We start from the raw sequence: 15027 nt of genomic DNA, 5'->3' as shown, positions 1-15027 counted from the left end.
CCCCCCACACTAATATGTGAGCCCAAAGACAGCACAATCTTGTCTTGTTCACTGCTGTGCCACAAGCACCTACAATTGTCTGGCACATAAGAGCCACTCAATAAATATTTGTTGAATAAATGAAGGAATGAAGAACTTCTTGTTAATATCCTTTATTTTTTAATGTTTATCTGTTTAGTATTGATTTATCAGATGTAGTATATTTAGTAGTGCCTTTTCATACATCACTTTGTTATATACTGTGCAATTAATTTTTTGTTAATTACAGTTGACATTCAATATTATTCTATGTTAATTTCAGGTGTACAACATAGTGGTTAGACATCTACAGGGTGGGACAAAAGTAGGTTTACAGTCGTTTGTATGGAAAAGAACATAATAATTAAAAAATAATAGTACAAAAATAAACTGTGTTTCACATCCTTACAACTGTAAACCTACTTTTGCCCCACCTTGTATGTAATTTATGAAGTAGTCCTGCTAACACATCTAGTGCTTAGATGTGTTATGCTGTACCTTACATTCCCATGATTATTTTGTGACTACCAGTCTGTACTTCTTAGTCCCTTCACCTTTCCACCCAACTCCCCACCTCCCTCTCATCTGGCAAGCATCAGTATGTTCTCTGTATCTATGAGTCTGTTTGTGTTTTGTTTGTTTATTATTTTATTTTTATATATTTTATATTTTAACTTATATTTTATAGATTATGCTATTATAGTTGTCCTTATTCTTCCCCTCTGCTGCCTTCCACCCAGCAACCCCCACCATTGTTCCCCACACCATTGTTTGTGTCCATGGATCATACATATAAGTTCTCTGGCTATTTCATTTCCTATACTGTACTTTACATCCTCATGGCTATTCTGTGACTACCTATTTGTACTTCTTAGTCCCCTCACCTCTTCACCCATCCCCTCACGTATCCCTCCCATCTGGAAACCCTCAAAATGCTCTCTGTATCCATGTTTCTGTCTCTGTTCTTCTTGTTTGCTTAGTTTGTTTTTTAGATTCAACTGTTGATAGATATGTGGTGGGTTTTTTTGCTATTTTATTGTTCATGGTTTTAATCTTTTTGTAAAGTCCCTTTAACATTTCATATAATAATAGCTTGGTGATGATGAACTCCTTTAGTTTTTTCTGTCTGGGAAACACTTTATCTGCCCTTTCATTCTAAATGATAGCTTTGGTGGGTAGGGCAATCTTTCTATAGGTCCCCACTTTTCATGACATTGAATATTTCTTGCCAAACCCTTCTAGTTTGCAAAGTTTGTTTTGAAGAATCAGCTGACAGTCTTATGGGAACTCCCCTGGAGGTAACTAATTGCTTTTCTCTTGCTGCTTTTAAGATTTTCACTTTATCTTTAACCTTTAGCATTTTAATTATCATGATTCTTGGAGTGGACCTGATCTTGTTTGAGATTCTGTGCTTCCTGGATGTACATGTGTATTTCCTTCACCAAATTAGGGAAATTTTCTTTCATTATTTTTTCAAATAGATCTCCAATTTCTTGCTCTTTCTCTTCTTCTGGTACACCTCATGATGTGAATGTTGGACCTCTTCAAGCTGTCACAGAGGCTGCTTACACTATCCTCATTTTTTCAACTCTTTTTTCTTCTTCTTGTTCTGATTGGTTGTTTTTTGCTTTCTTATGTTGCAAATCATTGATTTGATTCTTGGTTTCATCCACTCTACTATTGTTTCCCTGTAAATTGTTATTTATTTCAATTATTGTATCCTTCACTTCTGACTGGATCTTTTTTATGCTGTTGAGGTCCTCACTAAGTTCCTCAAGCATCCTTAAAACCAGTGTTTTGAACTATGCATCTGATAGATTGTTTATGTCCATTTTGTTTAGCTCTTTTCCTGGAGTTCAGGTTTGTTCTTTCAGTTGGGCCATGGCTCTTGGTCTCCTCATTTTGGCAGCCTCCCTTTGTTTGTTTCTGTGTATTAGGTAGAGCTGCTTTGGCTGTGTGTCTTGGTAGTGTGGTCTAATGTAGTAGGGTCCTGTAGGGTCCAGTGCCACAACTTCCCCTATCACCCAAGCTGGGTGCACAAGGTGTTCCTTCCATGTTGTCTGAGTACACCCTTCTCTTGTAGTTGGGACTTGGTTGCTGTTGGCAGATCAATGGGAAGGATTTACTCAGGCAAGTCAGCTGCAAGGATTGGCTGTGACCACTTACCACCAACCTCTGCTCTCTGAAAGATCAGCTGTGCTGGGGCAGGGTTGTGGTGCTCAGACGTGGTCTGTAGCTGGCCACTGGGTGCACTGACCCTGGGGTTTCCTGGGTGGTGCCGGCCAAGGTCAGCCCTTACCTGAGTTTTGCCTAGGGCCACCCTGCCTGAGCTGTGAAGCAATCTGAGGTGGCAGCTACTTGTGCTGGGCTTGGAGGTTCTGAGGTGAAGCCAAATTGTGAATCTAGGCTGGCAGCTACTAGTGCTGGGCCTGGGGGCTCACTGAGGCTATCTGTTGCTTGAGAAGATTTAGGAAGTTGTGAATCATGAGCCAAGGCCAGCCATTCATATGGAAAAGTATCTTTGATGGGCTGGTAAGTTAGATGGGGAGGAATCTCTGAAGATCTCCAAGGTGGGTCTTCACAGGCTAAACCTGGCATCAACCTGGCTAAAACACAGTTTTAGCCAGGTTGATGAAGTCTCAGATATGGCACCAGCATGCTGGCTCTGTGGGGGTAGGGTTTAGAAAAGGGTTAATGGTCTCTCCTTGCCTTGATGCTAGATACTTCAGCTTCTCCATCTATGTCACTTGTGCCTTTCAAGCTGCTACCCTGGTGCTGGAGCTCAGAGGGAGTGAGTCTGAATAGGTGAATCCATGTGTGGGTTCTTTAAGAGGAACTGCTTGGGGCTCCAGCAGTTTCTTCCACTGAATCAATCCCTGCTGATTTTTGCAGCCAGAAATTGTAGGGACTTTTCTTCTTGGCACTTGAACCCTGGGCTAGGGGCCTGGTGTGAGGCTGGGACTCCTCACTCCTGGGATATCCCTCCCAAATTTTTATTTAGCACTCATGGGTGTAGGAGTAGCCCATTCTGCATCTGCTCTCCTCCAGCCAGTCTGGATGAACGTGGTTCCTTTAATTCCATAGTTGTCAGACTTCCATTCATCTCAATTTCTGATGGTTCTGAGTGATGGTTTTTCTATATTTTAGTTGTAATTTTGATGTGGTTATATGAGGAGGTGAGCTGTGTCCGCCTACATTGCCATCTTGACTGGAAGTTGTTTATTATGTTTTCAGATTCCACATGAAAATTAAGTCATGTGGTAATGACTTTCTCATCCTGACTTGTTTCACTTAGCATAGTACTCTCTAGGTCCATCCCTGTTGTTGCAAATGGAAAGATTTTATTTTTTATAGCCAAGGAATATTCCACTATATATGAGTATATGTCCCACTTCTTTAATTCATCTATTGACTAACATTAGGTTGCTTTTATATCTTGGCTATTGTAAATAATGCTGCAATGAAGCTAGGGGTGCCTATATATTTTTGAATTAGTTCTGGATTTCTTTGTCTAAATACTCAGAATTGCTATTATTGGGTCAAATGGTAGTTCTATTTTGAATTTTTTTGAAGAAATGTCATACTGTTTTCCATAGTGGTTACCCCAATATGCATTCCCACAAATGTTGTACAAGGGTTTTCTTTTCTCCATATCTTTGTGAACACTAGTTGTTTGTTGATTTTTGGATGTTAACCACATGACAGGTGGTTTTTATGCCAGTTCCATGCTCTTTTGAATACTATAACTTTGTAGTATAGTTTGATATCAGGTAGAGTGATACCTCCAACTTTGTTCTTCTTTCTCAGGATTGCTGTGGCTATTCAGGGTGTTTTATGGTTCCATATAAATTTTAAGATTGTTCTAGTTCTGTGAAAAGTGCCCTTGGTATTTTGATACTGATTGCATTAAATGTATAGATTGCTTTGAGTATTATGAATATTTTAACAATAGTCATTCCTTCTATCCATGAGCACAGTATGTGTTTTCATTTATTTGTGTCTTCTTCAAACTCTTTCTTCAATGCCTTATAATTTTTATTGACACTAACTTTAGTTGAATTCTAATAATCCACTACCATCAGACCAGCCAAGTCTTATAATTTTTTTCAAATCTTATAATTTTTAAAATACAAGTCTTTCACCTCCTTGGTTAAATTTCTCCTAGGTTTCTATTTTTTTATTATTTATTTTTTAAGTATATATTGTATTGATTATGCTGTTTAGTTGTCCCTGATTTTTCCCCATTTTCCCCCCTCCACCAAGTACCTCCCTCCCCTCCTGCAATCCTCCCATTAGTTCATGTCCATGGTTGTGCGTGTAAGTGCTTCCGCTTCTGTTTCCTATGCTATTCTTAACCTCCCCTTGTCTGTTTTGTAGCTACCATTTATGCTTCTTATTCCCTGTACCTTTTCTCCCATTCTCCCCTTCACTCTCCCCACTAATAACCCTCCATGTGATCTCCATTTCTATGATTCCTTCCCTCTTCTAGATGTTTACTTAGTTTATTTTGTTTTGTTTTTTAGATTCAGTTATTAATAGTTGTGAGTTTGTTGTCATTTTACTGTTCATGGATTTGATCTTTTTCTTAGATAAATCCCTTTAGTATTTCATATGATAAGGGCTTGGTGGGAACTCCTTTTGCTTTACCTTGTCTGGGAAGCACTTTATCTGCACTTCAATTCTAAATGATAGCTTTGCTGGATAGAATCATCTTGGATATAGGTCCTTGCTTTTCATCACTTTGAATACTTCTTGACGGTCCCTTCTTAACTGCAAGGTTTCTTTTGAGAAACTAGCTGACAGTCTTGTGGGAATTCCTTTGTAGGTAACTCTCTGCTTTTCTCTTTCTACTTTCAAGATTCTCTCTTTATTTGTAACCTTTGGCATTTTAGTTATGATGCGTCTTGGTGTGGCCCTCTTCGAGTCCATCTTGTTTGGAACTCTCTGAGCTTCCTGGATTTGTATGTCTATTTCCTTCACCAAATTGAGAAGGTTTTCTTTCATAATTTTTGAAAAAGTTTTTCATTTCTTGCTCTTCCTCTTCTTCTGGCAACCCTATGATTTGGATGTTAGTTTATTTAAAGTTGTCCCAGAGGTTCTTAAGCCTCTCCTCATTTTTTTTGAATTTTTGTTTCTTCTTTCTGTTCCAGGTGAGTGTTTATTTCTTCCTTTTGTTCCAAATCATTGATTTGAATCCCAGCTTCCTTCCCTTCACTGTTGGTTCCCTATATATTTTTCTTTATTTCACTTTGTACAGCCTTCACTTCTTCTTTTATTTGGTGGCTGTACTCAGTCATTTCTCTGAGCATCCTGATCACCAGTGTTTTGAACTCTGCATATGAAAAGTTGGCTATGTCTGTGTTGCTTAGTTCTTTTTCTGGAGTTTGATCTGTTCTTTCACTTGGGCCATGTTTTTTTTTTTTCTCAGTTTGGCAACCTCCTTGCATTTCTGTATATTATGTAGAGCTGCTTTGACTCCCTGTGTTGACACACCTGCTATGTTGTAAGAGGTAGAGCCTTTGGTAATCACCAGGGTGAGCCAACCCACTTTGCTGCTTTGTTGCTGTATATGGGAGGAAGGGGTGTCAGAGAGTGAACAATGTCACTTCCTCAGCTCTTCCCCTGTTTCCAGTCTTTTCTCCACTCCCTGTAAATGACTGGCATCCTTCTAGCTGTTGCCCTGGTGCTGATTCCCCAAGTGGGTGGGTTTGTGTATGTTTTAGGACCCTGTGGGCCCTTTAAATGGACTTTCCTGAGAGACTGGCAGTTTCTTCCATTGCTCCAACCCCCACTGGTTTTTACAGCCAGAGGTTAGGTTTTATTTACCCACCACTGGAACCCTGGGCTGCATTGTCTGGACTGTGGCTGGGAATATTCGCTCCCCAGGTATCCCTTCCAGTTCTTATGTGCCACATATGTATGTGGGATCTTTGGTTCCACAAGGCACCACTGTGGCTGCCCTCACCACCGCTGCCTTGCCATGCCACACTGTGTCCTCACTGTCCTGGCTGCCTGTCTCTGCCCCTCCTACCCATCTGGATGAATGTTTCTTCTTTAAATCCTTGGTTGTCAGACTTCCATAAGTTCAATTTTGTGGCAGTTCTCATTTTTTGTTTTGCTTTTAGATTGTTTGTTATACTTCTTATGATTGTGCAAGGATGCAAAATGTGTCTCCCTATGTCTCCATCTTGGTCAGAAGTCCTTTTCTGGGGTTTTGTTCTGTTCTTTCATTTGGGCCATTTTTCTTTTTCTCCTCAATTTAGCAGCCTCTCTGTGTTTGTTTCTGTATATTTCCTAGAGCTGCTTTTACTCCCCATCTTAGTAGTATGGCCTATGTAGAAAAGGCACCTGTAAATTGTGTGGGGTGGAGCCTTGGGTAATTGCCAGGACAGAGCATCCCACTTCACCACATGTGGCTGTGTAGAGAGGACTCCAAGAGTGGACAATGCTGCCACCTGGCTTTTGGCTGTTTGCCTGGTGTTCTCCCTTTTTCTAGTCACTTCACCGCCTTCCCGTGTGTGACTGGTACCCTTCCAGCTGCTGCCTCGGTGGTGAATCCCAGAGTGGGTGGGTTTGCATATGTTCTATGACTGTGCTGGCCCTTCAAGTGGTAAAAATCTGGCAATTTCTTCCACTGCCCCAACTCCCGTTTTTGTTTTGTTTTAACGGCCAGAGGTAATGGGGATCTACGTTCCCAATGTTGGAACCCTAGCTGTGGACTGGGATTGGGATTGCCCGCCTCCAAGATACCCCTCCCGTCTGTTCCGCCACTGACGCTGCCATCTTTTTGCACCACATCTCCTCTCCGCTCATCTCCATGGCTCTGCCCCTCCTACCTTTCTGGACAAATATGTCTTCTTTAAATCCTTGGTTGCCAGACTTCCATACAGCTCAATTTTCTGATGGTTCTGGGTGTCATTAGTTTTGAGATCTGGTTGTAATTCTTTCTTTGGTTGTACGAGGAGGCAAAGTGTGTCTACCTATGCCTCCATCTTGACCAGAAATCCTCCCTAAATATTTTAAAAATAAAATTATAAAAGGAATTGTTTTCTTTATTTCTTTTTCTGATAGTTCTTTATTGGTGTGTAAAAGTGCTGCTGTGCCCTGACAAGTGTGGCTAAGTGGTTGGGCATCATTCTGCAAAACAGAAGGTTGCCGGTTCGATTCCTGGTCAGGCACATGCCTGAACTGCAGGTTCAGTCCCTGGTGGCCTGTGTGCAAGAGGCAACTAATTGATATTTCTCTCTCCAACTGATGTTTCTCTCCCTGTCTTTCTCCCTCCTTTTTTCCTATCTAAAAATAAATAAATAAAATATTTTAAAATGCAACTGATTTTTAATATTAATTTTGTATCCTGCTACTTTACTGAATTACTTTACCAGTTCTATTTTTTTGGTGGACTTTTTAGGGTTCCCTCTATGTGGTATCATGTCATCTGCAAATAATGACAGCTTTACTTCTTCCTTTCCAATTTGGATGCCTTTCCTTTCTTTTATTTGTCTGATTGCTGTGGCTAGAACTTCCAGTGCTATGTTTAATAAAAGTGGTGAAAGTGGCCCTGACCAGTATGGCTCAGTTGATTGTGCATTGTACCATAAAGCAAAAGGTCTCAGGTTGGATTCCTTGTCAGGTCACAGGTCTGGGTTGCAGGTTCAGTCCTCTGTTTGGGACATGCAAGAGGCAACAAATTGATGATTGTCTCTCACACTGGTGTTTCTCACCCTCCCTTCACATGTCTCTAAAAATAAATAAATAAAATATTTTAAAAAATGTTTTCCTATTTTAAAAACAAGTGGTGAAAGTGGACAACTCCGTCTTGTTCCTGATCTTAAGGAAAACCTTTTTAAGCTTTTCCTCATTGTGTATGATGTTAGCTGTGGGTTTGTCATATGTGGCCTTTATTATGTTGAAGTATGTTCCTTGTATTGCCACTCTGCTGAGAGTTTTTAACATAAATGGATACAGGATTTTGTCAAATGCTTTTCTGCATTTATGATATAATCATATGATTTTTATCTTTCATTTTGTTGATGTGGTGTATCACGTTGATTGATTTGCAGATATTGAACCAACCTTGCATTCCAGGAGTAAATTCCACTTGATCATGTTATGTGATCTTTTTAATGTATACTAGCTGAATTCTCTTAGCTAGTATTTTGTTGAGCATTTTTGCATCTATGTTCATCAGGAATATTGGCCTACAATTTTCTTTTCTTTATGCAATCCACTTTTAGAATTTCTTATTTGCATCAATATTTTATGCTTCCTTGATGTACCAAAGTACTTTATATTTAAGTTTTCAAATTGTTGATTTTTAAATGATCTCAGACTTTGTTGTTGTGTGACCTTTGCCTTCACTAAGAATATATGCATTTTCAATGAAAATTTCTTTCATGATTTTATTATTTAATTTCACTTTTGAATTTAACTATTTTATCTTTGTGTGTGAGGAGAGATAAGAACATAACGGAAACAAACTAGGCAGCTATCTCAACATGAATCATAAAAGAATTAATTATTTCTGAAAGTCCATTTTATTATACACTGAGTATTTTTAAGTGTTTGTATTTTCTATTCTGTTCCATTGGCCTGCAGATAATCTTACACTGGTATTTGTTCTATTTTATTATTGTGAGAAGTCCCCTTTATAAAAAAAATTCTTTGCTGTTCTCATGCATATGAACTCTAGATTTTTTTTTCTATACTAAACAGAAATGAAACAAAAGCACTGACAGGTGTGGCTCAGTTTGTTGGGTGTCATCCCTAAAGTGAGAAGTCACTGTTTCCATTTCCGGTCAGGGCACATGCATGGGTTGCAGGTTCAGTCCCCAGTTGGTGCATATCAGGCAACGGAGGGATGTTTCTCTGCATCTTTTTCTTCCTCCCTAACCCTCTTCCTAAAAAATTAATTAATTAAAAAAAAACCTAAATGAAGGAAACAAAAAACCTCTCTGGAAATTGGAATGGATTACATGTGTAGATTAATGTGATAATCAACTTCTTTGCAACATTGAATATTTTCATCTAGGAACATGGCCTATCTTTCTACTTTTAAGGGCTTTTTTTTTTTTAAATCCTCACCCAAGGATGTTTTTTCATTGCTTTTGGAGAGAGTGGAAGAGAGAGACGAAGGGAGACAAACATCATGCGTGAGAAAACATTGATTGTCTCCTGTACTCTCCTGGGCTGAGGATCATCCACGCCCTGACCAGGGTTCAAACCCGCAACCTATGGATGGGCCCTGACTAGAAACTGAACTCACAACCTTTCAGTTACAAGATGATGCTCCAACCAATTGAGCCACACTGGCAGGGTTCTATTTTGAAAGTCTTTTTTATCCTTCTTCAGTGAAGTTTTATTTCATAGGTGAATATATATGTTTGGAGCTTCTTAGCATGAAATAGAGCAATGGTATCTGTGGCGGGCAGCCTCCGAGTGGCTCCCAAGGATCCCTGGTAGTTACTACCTAGTGTAATTCCCTCCCTTTTTGTGTGGGCTGGACCTAGTGACTCGCTTCTCAGGAGCAGAATGTGGCAAAAAGTGATGGGATGTTACTTCTGAGATTAGGTGATAAGAGGCTATGACTTCTGTCTTGCTAGAACTCTCCCTCTCTCTGTCTCACTTGCTACCATGCTGGGAGCTGCCTTAATGGGAAGCCCCCAAGGCCAGGAACTGAGGGTGGATCCCGCCAGTAAGTAGCAAGGAACTGAGGGTCCCAGCCCAACAACCTGAGTGGAATCCTGTCAACAACCATGTGAATGGGCCTCCTATTTGGACCTTCAGCTGAGACCACAGGCTTGGCAAACAGCATTACACCTAGTGAGAGACCCTGAGACAGAGAACCCAGCTGAGTCACACCCAGTTCCTGACCACAGAAACTGTGAGATAAGAAATGTTGTTTTAAACTGATGGGAGAAGTCAAGAGTTGGAAAATTTTAGTTTTAGGTAATAGTTAATAAGCCTACTAGTTAATGCACGTGAAAACTATTTTTGCAGGAACTGCAGTACGGCCCACCCTGACTCCAGGAGACTACAAGCGATTGGCTTTTGTGCTCCAGGAGAGACCATCAGCAGCCAAGGTGGTATCTGAGCCATTGTGTTCCAGGGAGAGACAGTCTACAGCCCAGGACACAGATAAAGAAAATCTCCTAGGACACAGGCCACAGATAAAGCAAATCACCAGTCAGCAGATGAAAGGATGTTAGGGAAACTTCTGGGCTGCAGCTTGTATCTGATTAACCTCTTTCTTGAGTTCCAAATCCCCTCCCACACTTTTTTCCCTTGAACTCCAGACCCCTTACCTACACTTTTTTCTCCTTGTAAAAAAGACTGGATTGAAAGGAAATGTAAGAAGGTCTGTTAGGGTACAACAGACGCCAACTTTCTTGGTTTCAAAACCACTGGTTTTGGGTTAATTTGTCATACAGCAGTGCATAACTAATACATCACCTTTTTAAAAAATCACATTTTCTAACATGTTATTAGCAAATGGAAAAGATACTAATTTTTCTGTAATTACTTTATAACTGGCCACTTTATGAAAGACTTCTATTCTGATAGTTTTGTATTTCTTTTCCTGGTTTTTCTAAGAAGATAGTTATATTCTAAAATAATTATAGTTTGTTCTCTTCTTTTATATTTTTTTCTGTCTAATTCCCTTAGTTAAAATCTTTAAAACAATGTTGAATAGAAGACGTAGGAATCTGTGTCTTGTTCTGTGTTTAATGAGGGTGCCTCTTGCATTTCACTCTTTTGGTTTTTGATGTGAGTTTGAGAGCCATTTTTTTTAATCATGTGGAATAAATATACTTACATTTCCAGTTCACTAGAGCTTTTTAAAAGAAAATCAGTCATGGTTGTTGACATTTACCAGTCATCGACTCAGCATGTAAAATGCTCTTTTTTTCTTTTGACCTGCTGCTGTGGTTAGTCAGGTTGCTACGGTTTTGATATAGCGTCATCCTTGCATTCCAGGAATGTTTGCTCGTGGTGTGTTCTTTTAATGCATTGTTGGACTTTGGACTTGATCTGATTAAATTTGTATTAGGACTTTACATCTATATAAATGAGACTAGTGTATGACTCATTCATTCATCCTGTCTTTCTCTGTGCCTTTTGTCAGGTTTTAATATCAAGGTTATTCTGGCTTTACAAAAAGAATTGAGAAGTGTGTAAGTCAGAGGCCTGGCAAGAAACGCTCACCCAAGACAGTTTAAATAAAGAGACTTTAATGAGGATTTACTTATAGAAGTACAGGTAAGGTGAAGGGTGATGGTACAGCACAGAGACCAGCAATCACCAGAGCCATTACCACTCCCAGAGCTGCAGGGACAAGGGAGGCACCACTGTGACTGGAGCCCAGAGAGAGCTGGAACCTTGGAGAAGAGGTCCAGGTCCAGGTGAGAGCTGAGGCTGGGGACACTGCCACTGCCAGAGAGAGGGCACTAAAGTGTGGGGGGGGGCAGGAAGAACACACCAACTTTTCCCTCTTCCCAGCCTTCGTCTTCAGCCCAGAGCTCTGCCAGGGAGCCTGGGGGATGAGTGTGGCCAGTGTGGGCAGCCTCCTGGGGCAGGGGCTAGGCAGGAAAGGGTGTGGATTCTGGTGTCATGTCTAACAGGTTTTAAACATACACTTCCAGGTCTTTTATTACAACAACTTCCCTATACTGATTTTTTGTTTACTGTGATTTTGCTTATTTCAATTCTTTCCTGCTTGCTGAGATGTGTCTCTGAGCATTTTTCCTCCATGAAAGGAAGAGCCACTCTGGGCATGTGTCATAAGTTCTGTCATTAGTTTAGTCTTTCTGTCGTCTTTATGCCTGAATGCCCTTGCAGATTATTGAAATTTTAGGTTAAACTGTGGTCTCTCAAAATTCAGCAGAGGAGTTGTTACAGAACAAAGGGGGGCCAAGGTCGATATACTATTATTGAAAGGACCCCCTACCAGTCTCGATGGTCCACCACCTTATAGAAAGACATCTCTCAATGCCAGAGATTCGTGAAAAGGAAAGGAAATGTTTATTTAATGCTATACAGACTTAAACGAGTGACCTAATGTCTTCATCAAAATCCCAAAGTCCCTTGAAACACCCACAAACACACATAGTCCTTCCTTCCCCACTTTGCCCAGTCCGGGGTACCGTATCTCAGGAAAAGAAATGGAAGTCCGCAGCTCAGGCAGCCCCCGGTTCTTCCCAGTAATCTGTCTTGGCTAGTAGGCCTCCCTCGGTTCCTGGCACCATTAGCTGTGTCGCCGGGATCTCTGCTAAAGCCGGGTGGTGGTTCCCCCTTCTAAAGCTGTGGGAGTCCCCACTCTGGCAAAGCCGCATGTCTCTCCTTTCTATTGCCACATCTGAGTGGTCCTCTCTGCACAATGGCTGAGGGAGTCCCCACTCTGGCAAAGCCGAGTGGTTCTCCCAGGGCTTTGCCAGAGCCCCCCAGGGCTGTGGGGAGGGGGGTCGTCACTCTGCCAAAGCCAAGTGGCAGTTCTCTGCTAAAGCCACATAGTGATTCTCTCTCACAGGGCTGTTGGAGTCTCTACTCTGCCAAAACCGCATGGTTCTCCCAGCAATGGCTGCCGCAGCTCGATTTAAATCTCCGCTCCAATCTTCCTCTGCAGCCTCATTTCCGACTCCTCCCACTATTGGCTACACTTGGTGGCACTCTCATATCCTTCCAGCTTTACTGGGCTGCCATGTGAGTCTGGGCAGGTGTCGCCCCATGTCAGGGAGCCAGTCTTCTCCAAGCTCCCATGCAGGTGCTGTAAGTTGGGGGACCTGCCCCCAGTTACATCTCCGTGGGGAAGTTACTTCATCCCCCCTGGCTCAGAGCATGGACACAGCTATTTAACATATCTATGCAACCAGTTAAAGGTTATAGACGTGTTAAATGACCACCCTAGCTGAGAGGTTAGCTGCAAAGCTGTTGCTATGCAAAACAGCTCTCAATGGCTCTGCTCCATTTGTCCCTTCCCCTAACCCACACCTGGGGAAGGGGTTAGGACATCTTAATATTTCCTGGACACCTTGACTTCTGGACCCCATTCCAAATCCCTATTTGGGCCCCCCCGCCTCTTGGCTGCAATATCACTAATTTAACAATATGCACAGACACTTTAAAAGCCTCAGTATAAGATTTTGTCCTTTGGGGATTTTGTGCTTTTTTTGTCATTCAGCATTTCTCATGTTGGTTTTATGACAGAAGTTTTTTTCTCCAACATAAGCACTGCCCAACATTCCGTGGAATCTCTCTTCCAATTATACATTTTCAGAAATGTAGATTTCCCCTTCTGCATGGAAGCTTAGAGAATTGTTTCTTTACCCTTAAAATGGACAAAATCCTGCATGGTATTTCTAAGTATTTCTTTCTTTTTTATTAATTTGATTTGGATAAAAAGGAAACTATAAACTGTATAGGCACAGGGTTCTCACCAGCCCAGAGTATCGTGTCCTCCTTCTGGGAGTTGTGTTTTGTTTCATTGGCTTGGTTCTTAGTTGGGCTTTGGTGTCTGCTGTGCTCCCTCCCTTAGCTTTTTCCTCTAGGTTTTCCCTTGACATTCTCGTCTGTCCTCCACACCTACAGTTCAGCGTTCTGCAGTTTGCGTCCTGTTCTTTACCATTGCAAAGCGATGTTAAATTTGCAGCTGCATTTTTAGTTTCCTGACAGCCTTTCTTTCTTTTACGTGGTTTGCTTTTGATCTCTACCTGCTGCTTAGCCAACAACGCCATTTCATTCTTTCCGCCTTGTTTTTCAACTCTCCTTTCTTACTTAGAGTTCACATTTTAATGAAATGAAGTGAGCACGAAGCAGACGTGGTCTCAAAGTTATCTGTGTTGCTGTGATAAATCTCTTTCAAAGGGGCTCTTTCCCTCGGCCCTTGCAGGGACGCATTCTTCTCTCTATGACAATCTTTTCAAAGACCCCATGTGTTTGCACATGTATGTGTGTGTTTTTTATTACTCTTCTTTAAAAAAATGAATGTTTGTAATTCTTATTATTTTCCCCAAGTGGATTCTCTTCAGCTCACCTCCACCTGGATATTTTTCCAATTGACAGGTCGTGTTTTAGGCTGAAGGACTGGTTAACGCAAACTCGTGCCACCCCTTGGCTGCAGACGTAAATTATCTGTGCCATGGAGCCCCACTCATCTGCAGAGTGGACTCGTGGGCCTGGCTGGCTGCAGGGTGTGTGTGTGCGTGCACATGTGTGTGTGTGCACGTGCAGTGTGTGCCTGTGTGCTGTTCCTTCTCCCCCAAGTAGAGCCTTCCAGTGCCATGACCAACTTGAGGATCTAGTTGGGGGATCAAGTTGGGGGCAGGCCCAGTGGGGACCCTCATCTCTGCACCAGGGGCCAGCTCTATGCCAGGCTGATTCTCCAGGTAACAGATGTAGCAATGACAAGACTTGTGCCCACCCTACCGAGACCAGAGAAAGGCAGAGTCAGGGAGAAGCTGATTCAGATACAGCTTTCCCCCAATTATGTACTTGGCTTAGTGACCACGTGCACCCCAAGCCCTCCCCATGAGCTCCTGCCACACACTGTTGATCCACAGCATTGACAGGACTTCCAGATGGCATATTCTCTGCAAGCTCACGTCCCACCCCTGCCCTCCAAATTTGGGGGCAGCAGGCAAATGCTGCCGGGATTTCGTCTACTTGCTTTTTCTGGCACAGTGTTGGTTTCTCAGAAACTGGAGTTGCGAGTCAGGCCTGGGTCCTCTCTCTGGTCTGAATCCTGCACATTTCCGACAGACCCCAGCATGCCCTTTTCTTTGGTGAGATTGGCTGGGTTCTGGGAGGAAGAGAGCCCAGGCCACATAACAGGATATGCTGGTGACACTTTTCCTTCTGTTCTGCAAAGCAGCTAACCCCCAACACTGAGTACATAGACATCAGGGCCCCTGTGTCCCTCAGTTGAGAGAGCCTACATGTCCCTTCCATAGAGCTTGAAGGGGGCTGCACTGGCTCTCCCCTCACAGCTAGCCCTAGGGACATGGGGTGGGGGGTATG

The sequence above is a fragment of the Phyllostomus hastatus genome, unplaced genomic scaffold, assembly GCF_019186645.2.
Source record: "Phyllostomus hastatus isolate PE091 unplaced genomic scaffold, TTU_PhHast_1.1 phas_contig_62, whole genome shotgun sequence".
Taxonomy (NCBI): domain Eukaryota; kingdom Metazoa; phylum Chordata; class Mammalia; order Chiroptera; family Phyllostomidae; genus Phyllostomus; species Phyllostomus hastatus.
Note: the sequence above shows the minus strand (reverse complement) of the source record.